This window comes from Felis catus, chromosome A3 (genome assembly GCF_018350175.1).
Source record: "Felis catus isolate Fca126 chromosome A3, F.catus_Fca126_mat1.0, whole genome shotgun sequence".
NCBI classification, from domain to species: domain Eukaryota; kingdom Metazoa; phylum Chordata; class Mammalia; order Carnivora; family Felidae; genus Felis; species Felis catus.
In genome coordinates, this window is record NC_058370.1 from 7,049,025 (window position 1) to 7,065,326 (window position 16,302).

The 16,302-nt window shown below is 41.5% G+C and overlaps 1 long non-coding RNA gene across 1 annotated transcript; it reads left to right on the top strand.

Moving 5' to 3' along the window:
* The first annotated feature begins 12,185 nt into the window (after positions 1-12,185).
* On the top strand, positions 12,186-15,921 carry LOC123384260. Its single transcript, XR_006595040.1, has 4 exons — positions 12,186-12,925; positions 13,195-13,278; positions 13,917-14,009; positions 15,608-15,921. It is a non-coding gene; the product is annotated as an uncharacterized LOC123384260 (long non-coding RNA).
* Positions 15,922-16,302: the final 381 nt, after the last annotated feature.

A 16,302-nucleotide genomic window follows, 5' to 3' on the forward strand; every position in this document is an offset into this window, starting at 1 on the left:
CCTGCCGCATGCACATTACGAGTGGAGGCATGCTCCCGTGTCCTTACATCAGCGGAATTCCTGTTGATTTCAAAGGTGTTCTATGAAGATAAGGTTGCATACCAACGGATAGGTCAGAGCCTAAGAGATTCCACATCAGCAGTCTTCCTCCTTAAATATGCACTTTTAGCTTGCAGATCTTTCAAACAATATAGTTGTCAATAATTTAGCAAATACTCTCCTATGTCTTAAAATTTTTATTGCACTTCGGGTTCACAATCTGGTAATGTTTTACATCCCGGATGCCCCTACACATCAAAAGTATTTATTATATAGCCAAATGCTTATACAAACAGAGCTCTCCTGGAAAAAGGGGGCGGCGGGGGGTGGGGTGGGGAAGGACAGATGTTTGTGGATAAACATTTGCAAAATGAAACGGTTTTAATGAGAAAAGCTTGTGGCAGAGAGAGAGCGGAATCGATGCCCAACTTGGAATGAGAAATCGAGTAACATGTGCGGCATTTTGCTCGGTTTGTGAGGAGAGCTTTAACCTCAAGTTTGACGAGGCAGATGAGATCTGAAAGCAAGAAAAAATGGGTTCTGCTCTCACAACGGCACCCTGCACTTAGTAGATGTGTAACGAACTTGTGTTAAATTGAAGCCTCTTTGATTTACGACGACACATGGTAGTCCTACAAATCAGTTTTATTCTTCCAGTCAACAAGAACTCACAAGCATCGTGCTCTACGTCCAACTCACGTGTGTCAGGAATTATTAGAGAAGCACATGGAAATGCATGGAATATTGGTGCTTTTTATTGATATTTCCTATTATTTAGTTACTACCCCAGTGGTTCTTAATTCCATCCATAACCAAGTGGAATTTTTATAACAAATATTTCATAATGTATCTTTTACTCTTATGAAATAAGCTTCCTAGGTAATGTAACCTACTTCCTATACAATTTTTAAAATATAACGTCCTAATCATAATATAAATAAGAAATAAGAGAAAACTGTTGCAACGTGTAACAATCATACTATAATGTGTGTTTGAGGCCTGACCATGCTAGAAGACAAAATATAATGGTAAAAATGTTTACGCTTAGATATAAAATGGCCTATTTATTCACATCAACACAACTCAAGCAGATGCATTGTGTTGGTTGTTACAGTTAGAAAACACTGAGATTCCCCAAAATGATGAGTGAATGACCTAGTAGAATTCCAAACTAAAGTAAAAGCTTACATCAGTATACAGAGATTGTGCTCTTGGAAAACCACTTAAAGCTGGGAAAACAAGGAATGCCTGGCTGTCTCAGTCGATAGAGCACGTGGCTCTTGGTGTTGGGGTTGTGAGTTCAAGCCCCACACTGGGTGTAGCGTTGATTAAAAAAAAAACAAACGGTAAAAACAGTATTTTAGGTTTGTATGTGAAGTGCAGTTAGTGTCTAGGCTCAGAAGATTGTAAACAATTCGTCACCTACACGGACATGCAGGGACACATTCGAAGTCATTCAGAATATAGGCGCAACCTTTGGTCTGTAGACAGAGATGCCTGGTATCCGTGGAGCCCATTCTCCAAACTATGGTCACAGCCTACCCCATCCCTCACTCACTGTGACACCCAAACTAAATGTCCCTTTATATTTTCCACATTGTCTCTACGAGGCTATACCATGCCTGTGGAGATCCACTGAATTAAGTCATGAAGACAAGACAGTGATTATGAATCTCTCCACCGGCTTATCCTGTGATATCCTTTTGTCATTTTCCCCAAGTTCATGATCATTTTTGAGGCAGTGACACCCTATGGTGATGTGATCATCACAGGCGGACACTTGGTTGATGGCGGTGTTTTCCCTGTTGTTAGTCATTTAAAATGGCAATAAAGGGAACCCTACATGCTTAAGAGTAGCTTTTGTTTAAATAGCGACAGAACTAGGGGTACCTGGGTGGCTCAGTCGGTTAAGCATCTGACTTCGGCTCAGGTCATGATCTCACGGTTTGTGAGTTCGAGCCCCGCGTCGGGCTCTGGGCTGACAGCTCGGAGCCTGGAGCCTGCTTTGGGTTCTTTGTCTCCCTCTCTCTCTCTGCCCCTCCTCTGCTGGCCCTCTGTTTCTCTCTCTCTCAAAAAAATATTTAAAAAGTTAAAAAATTAAATAACTACAAAACCGGAAAGAAAAATTGTTACACAAAGGAACAATCAATCACATAGAAGAAAAAGATAAATAAAAAGTAGGATTTTATTTTCCATCTTTAAACATGAAGAAGTAAGAGTAAAAAAGACAAGACGAACAGTTGTTGGGTTGGATGAGTTTTTAATGTCTCAAAGGACGGAGAAATGGATGAATACGTGTAGTTCTTGTGATAACTGTAATACTTCAGATTTTAAGCGAAGCTCAGAAAAAGTGGCTAGCAGGTTAAATTACTTCTTCTAGCCTTGGGTGATTGGGTTGTAATGTTAAAGATTTTAAGGAATTGGCCCACCCATTAGACTCCAGTTGACTAAAATATTAAAGCCATTTGCGGGGGAGAAATGCCGAAGTTATATAATCAACAGAGCGATCCATTAGGTTGAACAAATACCTATGGAAGATCCTGCACATTGCCACACACTGGAAAGAATTAGTATTTAATTAAGCACTTACTAGAAGCTACACGTTGTTTCCTACGGCTTTCTCACTAATGCCCCGTGTGAGCCTTTCATCCCTACCTGATACATGTGAGTGCTGAGGTTCTGAAAGCCCAGAGGCCCCATCCTTAGAACCTAGGATTGGAATGTCCACCTGTTCCGTCATTAGAGAGAAGGAGGACGGATCATCTGGGTCCTATTCGAGAAAATGTGTATGCTCTATTTCCTTTGTTCTTCAAAGAACCAGTTGTATTGTTGGTGGGTATTTAACTTTAAAGCTGAGGCGATGAAGTGCCAAAAGGTGAAGTGATTTGGTTGAGATCATGTCACCAATGAATAGTCTAAGTGGCAGGTATTTAGAGCGCACCAAGAGTCCTTCGCATGCCACATGAAAAAAAAATCTTGTTAAAAGGTACTGCCACGGGGGGGCCTGGGTGGCTCAGTCAGTTACGTGCCCGACTTCGGCTCGGGTCATGATCTCGCAGTGCGTGAATACAAGCCCCACATCGAGCTCTGTGCTGACAGCTCAGAGCCAGGAGGATCCTCTGTCTCCCTCTGCCTCTAGTCTTTCCCTGCTCTCTCTCTCTCTCTCAAAAATTAACATTAAAAAAAAACTAACAACAACAAAAACCCAGGTGCTACCACTGAGTGATTTAAACCTGTGGACTTAGCTCTAGTCCAGTATTCTTGCTCTATTGTGTTCCATCCTCTACCAGTTCTGGTATTTAGTAAAAAATGGTGAATGCCCAGGGCACCTGGGCGGCTCAGTCAGTTAAGCGTCCGACTTCGACTCAGGTCATGATCTCACGGTTCTGTGGGTTCGAGGCCCACGTCGGGCTCTGTGCTGACAGCTCGGAGCCTGGACCCTGCTTTGGATTCTGTGTCTCCCTCTCTCTCTGCACACCCCCCCCCCCCCACACACACACACACTCTGTCTCTGTCTCAAAAATAAATAAACGTTAATGGTGAGTTCTCAGCACCAAGGCAGCTGCTCAGATCAGACAGTTCAGGAAAATGGAATAAATCTTTCCAGCTTAACTTCAAATGGAGGGGGTGGCATTTATTTTGTTAACTAATGAGGGCTTGACTAAATGCTCCATGGGAAACTGGTTAACATAAAGGCAAGGGCGCCCCAAACTGCCAGCCAAAAGCAACGCCTCTTTCCTCGAAATTCATCTTGTATTTTATTTTATGATCTTCTAACAAACTGGAGCACGTCTGCCACAGTTAATCTTCGTCCCAGGACTCCTGTTTTTTTGCATGCAGGATGAAAAACGCCCTCCATAGCTGAGAGGTGCCTTTTGACTTCAAAGTCATTGACTACAGCATCCTGCATGCAGTAGGTACCCAATGGCTTGTTAGCATGGGCAACGGCCCAGTCGCTGGGTCGGTGGGGGCCACAGCAGTGAACCTCAAATGCAGGTTCACTTTGAAACTGTGCCAATTCACCTCAGAAATTTTGGTTCTAATTTCGATTCTAGAATTTTCTGATGTTAGCATCATAAAGAGGCCATGGAGGATGGAAGAGTGTAAACTCTGGAGCTAGATTACCTGAGCTCTGGCATTAAACAGTGCATACTTGGCTAATTGTTTCTTTATGCTTCTGTTTCCTCGCGGGTAAAATACCAAAGTAGTTAGTACCTTCTCCATGCAATTGCTAAGGATTAAATGAGCTTCATGACACGCGAAGGTTTAGAATAGTGCCCAGCACATAGCGAAGCCACACGTATGATGTTAAGGAGATTAAGAGAAAAAAATCATAGCCCTTAAATTATGTGTCAACTTTGTCTCTTAAGTACCATAAAAGGAGAAAATAACTTTAGTATGAAGTCATATGTATCTCTCTCTCTCTCTCTCTCTCACACACACACACACACACACACACACGACTAAAACATATAATACACATCTTTAAGAGAGAGGTGGTGGATATTTTGGAAAGCACACTGGGATAGAAATCAAAAGATCTGGGGTTTAGAGTCCTCATCTAAGAAACAAGATGATTACAGTATGTAAGTAGTAATAATAATAAAGTAACATGCGTTGAACTTGATCAATGTGTGAGGTGCTGTGCTGGGAACTTTACACCCATATCACCTTCTTGCGATCAATCATACCGTAGGAACTGTTACAATTTTGCATTTACAGTTCCTCCTTTTTCAGACGTGAGACTTTTACCGCCCTCCTTGGGCGCACGGCTTTGGAATCCCCCGTCGTGGGTCAGTACATAAATGGGGATTGCTCGTTCTCTGAGATTTTATTCCAAGTCAGTCACTCTTGCTGTGGCCACATCCAGCCACACCTTTCATGAGGCATTGCACCTCAAGCCATTTTGAAACAAATACATATCAAGGGTTGATGCAAAGCGGTGTGTGGGTTGGTAGCCAGTCTGAACACTTTTCAGCGTGTACCTGGGGACCCAGCCTCCTCCTGACCCGCTCCTCTCCCCACGACAATTAGTGTGATCTGATGATTCAGGGATCGTTACTGAGTTTATTCTTCAGAACTTAAGCCGGAAAATAGGGGCCGATAGGTAACATTGCAAAGTGCAGCATAAATTAGTGAATTGAGAGCTGCATAATGAACACTGTTGAGAACATAGTTGAAAAGATTTGTGGAGAGCATCTAAGGTGTGTGGGGATAATTGTTGGATTGTGATGGTAATTCGCGAGATTGAGCCTTGTGTAAGGTGCTTAGTATTTCAAACCTTTTAAGAAGAATTCTCACTGTCTAGTCAACATTAATTTGAGAGTATTCAGAAGGAGGGCATGGATAGGGAAAGCGCGTGGATGCGTGGGGCAAAAAAAAAAAAAAAAAAAAAAAGACACCCAAATGAGAGGAACGTTCAATTTGAGTAAGCAATGCACTGATCTTTATTGTCAGATTAAAGCCCGGGATTATCACTCATTTTGTTAAGCAAAAATACAACGTGAGAAGAATATCATGTTTAATTATTTCATTTTGTCCCAAGGATGGAATCATGTGATGCAAGTCTGAAAAAAAAAAGGTTCACTCAGGGGGGATTAAAATCTTTGAGCTCACACATGCCGAGAAAATCATGAATTCACAATATAATATTGAGCTTTTGACACTCTTGTATGCATGACTTCTTTCTCCCTGTGCCCCGGATCCCCACTCTCTACAACTTTCTGAGCTACATTTTAGGTAGAATCTCCTTCTTAGGTTTAACAGCTGTGGTTAATAGGCTTTACTTTCAAATTGAAGAAGTTAACATATACTTAGAGATTTCAGAACTTTCTAACCACCTAAGGGATAAAGCTGAAATCCCTGAAAGGTGGTTAAGAGAAAGGCTGGGGCTGTTTACATATTTGAAGATGGAATTTTAACTGAACCTAATATACTTCTTTATTTGTAAATGTAAGGGGTGAATGCAGTGTTATGATTCCAAGGAGTTTCTATCTGCCAGGAAGTATTTGGATTAATAAATGTGAAAGAACTTGAATGCAAATTTGCATGTATAAGGGCTCTTCAATGTAATAAGCCATTATTACCATTCTTATGGGAAGCCCACATTTTCAATCTGGAATTTATGTGTTTCCAACGACTAATCTTTTTTTATTCTTTCACAATCTACACAGTATATATTCATCATAATGAAGAGGCATTTGAAAAATTCCTATGGAATGAAGCAGTTTCATTTGATATTTACAAAACTCCACAAGCCTTTAACTAGAACTAAGTTATTTACACACACACACACACACACACACACACACATACACACACACACACGCATGCGTGCACACGTGCACACTTTTAACTTTCTTGAATATCTTGAATTTGTTCAGCAGATGTTTAATGAATGCATATCCTGTGTACTGGAAATACAGAGACTGGAGAAACCTGAGCACGTACTTTTAAACAATTAACATTAAATGGATCCATTATGATGAGGCTTTTGGGGTGACAGTGGGGTTTGTGGGGTCCGGAGCCGACAGCCAAGAAAGAATTCTTGAAGATGTCTTTGGTGCAAAAAGACTGGTTTTATACTATGGAGTTGGGGGAAGTAAAGTCCAGGGGAAGTTTCCAGAGAGATTTTCATATGCTAAAGACTCCAGGATACAGGAGGCCTAGCTATTGTCAAGCTAAGGTTGTTTTTCCCTCCAGCAAATCATTAGCATTAAGACAGTGGGGAGTTCCTGGAGAAACGTTTTCCTCTGCCTGCCTCAAGTAGGTGCCAACGGGCTGCAGGGCAAAAGGAAATTTAGTTCTATCTGCCATTTCCTGCCTTTGTTTCCCACATCAAGATGGAGGGGTGATGTCCGGGCTCCAGGAAATGGAGTCTGTAGTTTTCTGGAGATTTGACTACTGATAAAATTACCTTTTTCTTCTAATTTACTAAGATATTTGTAAATAGACGGAGACTTAGGTCCCGCAGGGCTATGATCTCTATCAGTTAACCATTTGTTTTCCCCTTTTCCTTTGTTCTTGGGCAGCAGGGAGTGCCCAAGGAATGTCACACGTGTCCCCCCTTGGGGGGGCGGGTGGTGGTGTTTGTGGCTGGCTGGCCACTTGCCTTCTGCTCCCTCATGATTTTACATAAGTAGCACAGACTCATTTAAGAAAATTTGGACAAGTGAAATATCATGAAGGGGTGGGGCATCCGTAACTCCATTCTTCGGAGACAGGTGCTGGCAAGAAGCTGGTAAAACCTCCTGGGACTCGGGTTCGTCTCCATCACCCTCTTCATTCTGTGTTCATATGAAACAGGATCACGAAGGCTGTTTGATAGTCTGCCTTTTCTTTGTGTCGTATTAGCATTTCCACAAACCAATGGATGTTCTCCTACAGAATGATTTTGAACCAATGCATGTTAATTCATCCTAGGGCTATACCAGAGTTGGGTAACCTAACTTAATGAAACGAAACGAACATTTTGAGGGGCTCCGACAGATGAACAAATTGTCCCCGGGAAAGTTTGTACCAACAACCCCTTTGTTAACTGCTCTTACGTTACATTGGCCTTCTCCTGGCCAGCATTTACCTTCCCTGTGAACGAAGACTTAACCCAGTGCTTGATATGCATGTCTCCTACCAGAATGTAAGTTCTATGAGGATAGAGAACTATCTGCGTTGGACATGGCTGTATCTTTGGCACCTGGAAATGTGCCTGGCACAAAGTAGACACTCGATAGATGTTTCTAGAATGGAAGGAAGGAAAGATGAGCAAAGAGGGAGAGAGAGAAGAAATTGGAAGCAAAGGGAGAAAGAATGGAAAGATAGACTCATTCTAGCTCATTTTTTAAAAATTTGTAAATTAAGGGGGGCATGGCTAACAGGATATTCTTGGGCTCTTTTCAATGTAACATTTTCAGCACTGGAAATGATAAATCGTATGAATAGTACCTGTCCAGGTCAGTGAAAATGGTGTTCAGAAACAAGAAGGATTTAATATAAAGAGACAAGTAGAAATGTGTAGCTTACTGCCTGGTCACACCAGCTTGAATGGGACACAGGCTACTTCCTGGTGGGGAAACCAGGCTTGGTTAGCAGTGTTGGTCCAACACTTGGTGAATCCCTGGCTTGTTTGAGGATGAGGGACAGGGATGGAGGGAGGACAGCAGTGGCCTGGGAAGATAAGAGGGAAAAAATAACAGCGAGTAAGTAAATATTTGCATTTATGCAGCAAACACAGATTGGCAAAACATTAAAGAAAATAAATATCTTCATTCTGAGGATTACGGGAGAGGATGTGGAGAACTAGAGTCTTCAAGGTAAGCAGGTGAAGAAATACTGGTACAGATAAGACCTGTTCGTTAAATGACTGGAACTCAGAATTTTAGCCTAATGTGTATTTACTGGGTTGACGATGAGTCAACTTCTAGAAAAGAACGTGTTTTTCTTATATAACTTATTTCATAGCCTCAACTTCATGCCCCCACCTGTCTTTCTAAAAGGAAAGAGAAAATAACAAAACCTTTTTTCTTTTTTCCTTTTTCTTTTTTTTTCCTTGTTTCCTTTTCCTTTGTCTTTTTCCTTTTTTTCTTTCTTTCTTTCTTTTTTTTTTTTTTTTGCCAAGAAGAAAGGATCTGGCCCCTTAAAATGGATTGTGGAGCTAATAATAGACTGTGTGTCAAGTATGATAAATAAATTGACACAGAAGAAAATCTGATCACAGTATCATTAGATTGGAAATACTCAGGAGGGTGCAGTGTATATTGGCAGAAGTTAATGCTGAATTGTATATTTGACTGGCGCACAGTAAATATTAAATATTAACAAAACGAATCTCATTGTTTTCAACTTTGGGGAGGAAAAGGATTATGCCTAGGGACTTTTGTTTTGAATACTCTAACTAAAATTAGCATTTGAAAAAAAATACTGTTTCTCTGTGAAAGGATAGAAATTCAAATTTCCCCTTTTGGGTGCATGCTGGCTTTAAGAAACACAAAGGTGATACTTCAGGAGATGAGTTGAAGATAGAATTAGTAGAAAAAAAAATCAGAGGGCATTTAAATCCCATATTACAAATGAGTCCTACATTCAGCCTTGTAAAAGCCTTGTGAGGGCTAAGGAACTGTGGATTAAAGGGAATTTGAAGTGGGGGAAGGTGCTTTGGGGACTTCACTGATTACAGGGCACAATTCATAGTCATAACAGGAGGCAAATGACAGGAGGCAACGGGCTCTTAGATGAATTCATTCAATATTTCCCATTTCTTTAAGAGGATGGAAGAAAGTCATTTACTCCGTGTTGAGCAGGAGACACCATGTTCCCAAATGAGGCTCTTAACCCTCTGATTCTGTAAAGGGAGAGTTCTCGCTCAGATTCTATAAAGGGAGAGATCTGTCAACATGATGCTTTACTTGACTTTTGTCTTCCCATCGCATCTAAATTCCGGGTCCCTCCAAGGAAACTTCAGATTTCTGCAAGGGGCTGTTTATGGTGTAAGGAATTAACCAAAGCACAAAGGGACACGGCTCAAGGAAGTTTCATGAGGATGCTGGTCCTTTAGGCCGGGAAGAAGGAACAGGGAGAACAGAAAGCACGCACAATTGCGTAGGGATCTCCTTCCAGGGGTTTTTGAGTTAGGTAGACCTGAGCTTAAACTTCAGATCTGTCATTGTTGGGCAACTCCCCTAGCACAGCATACTATTTGTACGTTACAGGCTAGGTTCTGGATTAAAAATAGTTCTGTATGTAATGACCTTAATAAGGTCTGACACATTATGGGCATTTGGCAAATGGTAGCTAAAAATAATAATAATAACAGTAATGGAACAGTGGCTGCTTTATTAACAATCATTACATGATTTTGGCATTCTAAGAAACATGACTTTTTAATTAATTATTTTTTTTATGTTTAATAAGGAATAGGACAGTAGCAGAAAGACTTCTGTGTTGAAGTTGGAAGGCTGGCTTTTCCTGTATGATGCCGGTCAAGGCCATTTAACCTCCTTAGTGTCCCTGTACTCATTCCTTGCTGCTGGCATAGCAAATTGCCACAAACTTAGTGTTTGGAACTGCATGCATTTATTGTTTTACAGTTCTTTAGTTCAGAAGTCTGTCACAGGTCTCAGTAGGCCAAAATCAAGATATTAGCAAGGTGTGTTCCTTGTGGAAGTTTTGTGGGGAGAATCCACTTCCTGGCCCACATTCCTTGGCCCAGGCTCCTTTTCAGTCTTCAAAGTCAGCCACAGCTGGTTGAATCCTTTTTAAATTACATTTCTCTGACCATTTCTTCCACTTTGCTTTTCCACTTTCTTTTTTTTTTTTAATGCAGTCTCCACGTGCAGTATGGAGCCCAACAGGGTGTTCAAACTCATGACCCTGAGATCAAAAACTGGGCTGAGATCAAGAGTCGGATGCTGAACCGGCTGAGCCACCTAGGCACCCCTGCATCTGTCTTTTGTTAACCGTATCCTAACACATGTCGACAGTTTCCAGTTGCCTTTTAAAAATGAAGATGGAATATTAAAAACATATTTCAAAATAATGTGTAGACTGTTCTTAGACATTGTAATGACTTTGCCATTTGTACGTGACATTCTCACCCAGACCTTCAATTGCCTTTCCGGTATTTTCAAATATTTCAACTTAATCTTTACAGAAAAATTATGTTTCATGAATATCCACCAACTTAGGTAAAGTTTAACTCAACTTTACGCTTTCAATAACAGGTGCAAGTGGCATAAGCAATTACAATTGATCTTGGTTTGCGTAGTGTTTATCCAATGGAAGCACAGGTGTGCAGGCAAAGGAGTGATCCAGGGACTAGTAAGCATCCATCACCGTGTTTTACTGAAGCAGTGGAGATTTGTCATCAGTTAAGTGGAGATTGATGAAAATGGCTTGTACTCTATCAGGAGCTAATGTTATTGTGTGGTTTATTCTGTAGAGGCACCATGCGATGTTTACATGCATTATGTATTTTAATTGTTATTTCAACCCTTCGAAGAAAGTTGAACCTGATGAGAGGTGATGTCCTACAAGCCAAATAGCCAGTAGGAAGATGGTGAAGATGTGAAGTTATGTGGTCTGACTCTGCAGTGAATCACATTCATTTCCAGTCTGCTGGGCAGACCTCACAGAGCTGCGTGTAGGACTGAAGGAGACGATTCATACAAAAATGCCTCTTAGATGTCTGGCTTGGTCATGGTCGGTGTGTAACCAAACTTGGCTGATTCAAGTCTGAGTATCCAACTTCATACTTATTCACCAAAAACAATTGATCAATTTTAGAGCACAGACAATAGATGAAGTCCTGTACCAGGAAGTGTTAAGATTAAGCAAAAGTACACACGTGCGTGCATATACACACACGCAATCCACTACAGATGATAATAGCTCCCATTTATTGAGCATTGGATCATGTTCTTAGCATATGTTATCTTATTCAGTCCCATGACCACAACCCTATGAAGTTGATATTATTATTATCCCATTTTCCAGTAAAAAAAAAAAAGAAAAAGGAAGTTAAATTATTTGCTCTGGGTCACAGAGCTGGCAGGTGGTAAAACTCTGGAGAGACTTAATGAGGTTTATTAGATTCTAAAATTCAGCTTTTGGAAATCTTTCCCTGAGGAGCAGCGTAGGTGAAATAATACAATAAAGAAAGAATTGACAGAATTTAGCCAACATTAAAATGTCAAATTGCCTCATTTCCCACAGTGTACCTTTTTGTTTCCATTTTGTTACTATCCCCCCCCCCCCCACCAGAGGGCCATTACACTGTGTCAACATAGCAATAATCGAAGCGTCATCTGTATGATTTATCAAAAGCCTATTGAGAATAAACCAACAATAATAGGATGCGTGAGGGGCGCCTGGGTGGCTCAGTCGGTTAAGCATTCGACTTCGGCTCAGGTCATGATCTCGCAGTTCGTGAGTTCGAGCCCCGTGTCGGGCTCTGTGCTGACAGCTCAGAGCCTGGAGCCTGCTTCACATTCTGTGTCTCCCTCTCTCTCTGCCCCTTCCCTGCTCATGCTCTGTCTCTCTCTGTCTCAAAAATAAATAAACATTTAAAAAAAAAAAAAGGATGCGTGCATGTTTTTGTAGGACTAGTGTTGGTGTTAAAATTTTTAGAATGAGTAACTATTGGACTGTAATACCAGTCATGACAGCCATGTTGAGATGAAACTCTATTTGGGTAGAACACTGAGTTCCTACGTTCTTGGCCAGTGACCAACAGCCTCTCCATTTTTGAAGAAGATGCAGGAGAGAGGCTCTGGGGAAAATGCATGCCCCATATCCTTACAGAAAAAGTCTGACTCTGGAGTGTGAGGTTGAGTGACAATGACTCTTTTGGTTACACTGGCTAAGGTCCTTCCTTAAAAACAAGTTGAGCAGACATTTTTGCTCTTTTCTCTAGGCTAAGCCTATAACCTAATCAAGGCGGTCAATCGTTTCCAGCGTGGCTATTCAGAGCCTCCACAGTTCTATGGACCTCTGAACTGCCCATCACCAAAGAGCTACTGCAAAATGGAAACCAAACAAGCCGGTTGGGATCTTGGTTCTCTACCCTCTGTCAGTCAGAGTAGATCTGTCTTTATCCGGTGTATTTATTTAAACTCAGGATTCCATTCTGTTCAATTACAGAGTTCAGAGGCTTTTAGTTTTCATTTCTCTTGATAATATGTTCTAGGTCTTGCTACTTTGAAGATGGAGGCAGGAAAAGATGAAGCAAACGGAGCGGGTAACGGGGCTGTTAGCTCAGGGCTGTCCAACTCCACTTGAAAGCAATACTTCCTGATCACATGACCTCTTTTGCTAGGGAACCAGGCTGGATTGCTGGCGGAAAACCCAAGCGGCACTTGGAGATCTTGGTGGATCGCAGATTTATTTAACACCGGTGGGTTCAGAGGAGACCATTTCTCCAAAGATCTGAGCGCCAAATGCAAGTGGGGAGGGTAATTTAGAGCCGACAGCCTCTATATCTGTGGGGGTTTTTGCGCAAAGGAAGAACACGGAGGAGGGGTCTCCAAGCTAGAGACCAGAGTTTGTTTTAGCCCCATGGGCCATCTTTGGCCTACTTTATTCACTTCTCCCACGTTTGACGTTTGCCCAAGGTGCACGGGCTCTTTCCTTTCTCATTTACTCCACACTTCTCTCTTTTAACAGTTGAAAACATAAGCTACAGAGGTCGGGCCATTGTCTTCCTTCAGTACTTTGGTCCCTGTTCCCAGAAGTGCATCCTGATTTTTGGTAAGCACTTACAAATTTGAATGAATGAAAAAAAAATGCATGTATAAATCAATAAATGAAGATACACTGGGGAGGAGCAGACTTGACAAAGGAGAGATTGGGGTGGGGAATCGCTACATTTTAACGTGATTACAGTGAAAAGTCTGACACAGGAGAAGGGGGCTGTTTCCCACCTTGGTCTCATCATGATTTTCAAGGTCAGTATTAAGATCCTGTTGGCTTGAAAAAGTGAAAATGTCTCTTCCCCTTTCAGCGTAGCACCAGTTGGATCCAATTTAAATGGGACTATTTCCTGGTGTAGCGTGGTTAAAAAATCTCTAGGAGTGGAAGGGCCAGAGTTCATATCCCCTCACAGTAATTTTCTAGCAATGAGATTTTGGGCAAATCACCTAAGCCTGTCTGTGTAATGAGGCTCGTAATGCTTTTGCTTCCTATTGTGGAATCAGAAAGTTGAGTCTCCGTTCTGAGAAGGGAAATGTGAAATAGATCGCTATTTCTATCTGCCACCACCACCTCCATTCCAGATCCCTTCTGGCCCAGCCTTGATGAAAGGAATCAGAAGTTAGGCAAGGGATTTTGCAAAGAGAGGAAACAATTCTAAAGAGCTAAAAATATCTTTTTTTTTTTTTTTTATTCAGGAGCTATGATGTGCAGCGTCTTTTGCTATAAACAAGACAGAAGGATACAGAATATTTAAAGCTTATGACTGAAAGACGGGGCAACGGTTGTAGGTAACATTAAATTTGATTAGGATCAGTTCTTTTTCTTAAGTTAGATAGTCTCTCCATGCTTTCTCATATTCAATGTAAAGAAGATGAACCTTTTCAGAGCCATCAAACTCTTAGATTATACAGACTACCGTCATTTTGATTTAGGACTCCAACCTCGATCCCCAAGAACTTTCCTAGCTCTAAAGCCATGCAGTGTGTTTTAGAGGAAAATGGGTCATAAAACTCTTGTAGGAAAAGTAGTCTTAAAGTTTGTCTTGTCACTGGCATTAATTATAAATAGACCCACACATTCCCCACTATCTTTTTTTTTTTTTTGAAGCCAATAGTGAAAGAAAAACAGTTCAGCTTGTATTTAAAAAGTGACTCTAACATGCCACTAGGAATCCACTGGCTGCTACAGCCCGTTCATTTAGGTTACAGGCTTGTTGTGAAAATCAACTATAATAATGGCCTTCGAAACTCTTGAAATCTAAAAGATGAAAAGTACATGTATGGCATTGGGTAATGCTGTGGACTGAACTTGGAGCCAGGGTCACGGAGAAGGACAGGCACCAGCATTTATCAACCAAGGTCTTGGGAATAAACCAAGGCACTTGATTTCATGCATCATCTCATTGTCTTTTTTTTTTAAAAATAATTTTATTTTATTATTATTTTTTATTTATTTAGTTTTTTTTATATGAAAATTATTGTCAAATTGGTTTCCATACAACACCCAGTGCTCATCCCAACAGGTGCCTATCACATTGTCTTTTTAGAGATTAAGCCTTTTAGACACTCTTCATATTAGAACGATTATGTCCTAAATTCCCATATCATGAAAAATTCAAAATCATCACTAAACACATCACACATGAATGGATGTCCAACAGATTTCTGTTTTCCACCACAATTATTATTTAGGCCTTTTAACATCATAAAATGTCAACTTCTGACCTCCTCCCCTCAAATTAATGCCTCTGCTCTCGCTGGTGCCCCAATCATGTACTTAGTTTGTCTCCTGCGGACTCCAGCGCTGGATGTATAACCTCTTCCTGATGGTGTAAATCAAATAGTCAAATCCATCCCGAACTTGTTTCTGTCTAACCATCTGAATCCGAAATTCTTTTCAAAAGAGTCTGGGCAACTTCTAAAATTGATTTTTTTTTTTTTTCCCAGTCCCAAGTTTGGCTAAGTGAACCATTACAAAGAGAAACAAATGGAACCACGTAACAAATTAAGGCCTGCCTCAGGCACTTAGCTTTTTAACTCCCATCTGCTGGGCTCCTGTTCTGAGGTGCAGTGCAGCAGCGAGTGTGTGCTTTTATTTATTTTCTCCCACTGAAGATCCATGTCCTGCCTGATGAGGGCATAAGACTGGGGCCCACTGCCCAAATATAGTCCGAACATGCATGCGATTCTGATGGTTGGGTCCCTGTGCACAGACCTCACTTGGGGGCATGTTCCTAGTATACCTTTTTCCTTCTTTTCCTATCCTTGTCTTCAGGTGGGTCCCTGCACACAGTCTTGCCAGGCTGTGAGTGTTGATATGGGGCTGCAGGCATATTTTGGGGAAGACTTAGGAAAAAGAAGCCCGTTTTTTTTTCTTTTTTCTGAAGGGTAATAAAGAACCTAGTGAGGATCCTGTTTCTGGAACACAGGTGCAGCTTGTGTTTTCAAGCCTCGTCTTGAATTTATTCAGCACCTGCACTTAAAGCAATCAACGTTTCTCTCAAGTCTGAGCTTGATGTATTAGGAGATGTGCTGTTATGCTTCTCTGCGAAATGAAGACATTGGACTTCACCCTCTGGAGGTCTCTGGCTCTGACACCTGTGAGATCCACAATCATGGCAAATCCCTCCAACTTTCTCCCCTCTGTGTTTGGGAAAGACGTGTCACCTCTGGTGATCTGGATAAAAGGCTCTGGACAGCAGTCAGAGTTGTGTTTTAACATACAGGTTAGAGAAAGTTATTTCCCAAGCTCATATGATTCTGGTGGCTTCCTGGTACATTTGGCACAAGAAGCCAGTCCCTCACCAGTGTGCACGACTGGACCTGGTTCCAGCTCTGGGGCCTCACATCTAATCCTTCCCCCTGACGTCAGCAGGCTTCCTTACCCTCTAACAAGCTGACATATTCCAGGACGACATCCTTGCCTCCGTTGTTCTCTGGGTGTGGAACATCTTCTCCAGTTCTTCCCTTGGGCAGATCCTTCTCCACCATTCAGGCCTCACTTCCAGTGTCACCTCCCCAGAAAGTCTTCTCTGATTCCCCCGACCTGATAGATCCAAGGAGGCATCCTTGCCATCAACCC